The sequence below is a fragment of the Myotis brandtii genome, unplaced genomic scaffold, assembly GCF_000412655.1.
Source record: "Myotis brandtii unplaced genomic scaffold, ASM41265v1 scaffold3725, whole genome shotgun sequence".
Lineage (NCBI taxonomy): Eukaryota > Metazoa > Chordata > Mammalia > Chiroptera > Vespertilionidae > Myotis > Myotis brandtii.
In genome coordinates, this window is record NW_005364323.1 from 35730 (window position 1) to 37360 (window position 1631).

Genomic DNA, 1631 nt, shown 5'->3' on the forward strand with positions numbered 1-1631 from the left:
AGAGGATAACACGGAGACTCCAGCAGGAGCGGAGGTTCCTCATGAGGGTGCTGGACTCCTACAGCGACGACTACTGGGCCAGCCAGTTCACCATCTTACTGGAGGACGAGGGCAGCCAGGGCACAGATGCCCCCACCCCAGGCAACGCTGAGAACGAGCCTCTGGAGAAAGAGGGGATGTCCCCGCCCAGGAGGATGCCAGCGCCTGCAGAAGCCAGCAGCCCAGCCCCTGGTGAGGGGCCCAGAGGTTGGAAGAGGCGGTGAGTGCCACGGGAAGGGTGCCGGGCAGGAGTCCCACTGACTCCGGATCTGGCCCCCATGCAGATAAAGGTGGAGGAAGACTTTGGCTTCAAAGTGGTCGAGGCTCTGGACTCAAGTTGGGTTTCTCAGGGGCCAGACAAGCTGCTGCCCTACCCCACCCTAGTCAGCTCCCCCTTTGACTGACCCCCCAATAAACGAACCCCATGCTCTCCTCGGCAAAAAAAAAAAAAAGCAGCTTATAGAGGCATGCTTATAGGATCAAATAGTATAAATATAGATGTAACAGGACAATAAAAAGAGAACCTGACTACGATGATCACCTGAACGCTGCCTCTGTGTCATACCTTCTTCGCCAACTCTGTCCACACCTTTGGGAACCTCTGGACCTGCTGGGGCTGGACCCCAACATTCCTCTTCTTATAAGGACTTCAGTGAGATGGGCTAAAAGTCACACTGGAACTGCCTCAATTTAATGTAATCCCCTCTTTAAAGATCTTATCTCCATATACAGATACATTCTGAGGTTCGGGGGATTAGGATTTTAACATACATTTTGTTGATTACCCAAATCAGCCCTTAACAACCAGCATGTTTCAGAAAGTAGATTCCTACAGGGTTATTTACCAAACATTCAGAAGTAATTTTAAAAGAGCTAAGCCCCTCGCCCACCGCTCGGGCCCCTCCTGGCGAAGAGCGAAGGCCTGGGTTCCGAGCGCCAGAGAAAAACTGGTGCCAGCAGCCAGGAGAAGGGGCCCCCATGGGGACCCAGATTGCGAGAGGGCACAGGTTGGGCTGAGGGACCCACCCGAGTGCACAAATTTTTGTGCACAAGGCCTCTAGTCCTATCTAATAAAAGAGAAACATGGTAATTAGCGTATGACCGCTACCCTTCCCATTGGCTAATCAGTGAGATATGCAAATTAACTGCCAGCCAAGATGGCGGCTGGCAGCCAGGCAGTTGGAAGCGAACAGGAGGCTTCCTTGCTTCAGTGAAGGAGGAATCCAACGTTCCCCGCCTGCCTTGCCGGCCTCTGAGCTGGCAGTTTGAAAGATTGTAACAAATATAGAAGCTAAACAAAACCCCAGAAACCAGCTTTCACCCGGCCAGGATCTCAGAGCTGGAGATGATACAGTGTTTCTATTATAGAACCGAAACAAACCAGATACCTGCTTTCAGCAGCAGAGGCCTTGGCCCAGAATAAAAAAAAAAAGAAAAAAAGGAGCGGTTGGGAGCTTCAGTCACCCACCAGCCTGAAAACAGCCCTCAGCCCCTCACCCAGACTGGCCAGGCACCCCAGTGGGGACCCCCACCCTGAAGGGTGTGTGACCAGCTGCAAACAGCCATCATTCCCTCATCCAGGCTGGCCAGGC

At 52.8% G+C, this 1631-nt stretch overlaps 1 protein-coding gene and 1 pseudogene across 1 annotated transcript in view; both read left to right on the plus strand.

The window, feature by feature from the left end:
- Window positions 1–479, plus strand: part of LOC102256812 — a 3467-nt pseudogene extending 2988 nt beyond the window's left edge.
- Window positions 1–1631, plus strand: part of LOC106727121 (maestro heat-like repeat-containing protein family member 1) — a gene marked incomplete at its 3' end in the record, with an annotated part of 36774 nt that overhangs the window by 11765 nt on the left and 23378 nt on the right. The gene's annotated exons all lie outside the window — the stretch shown is intronic.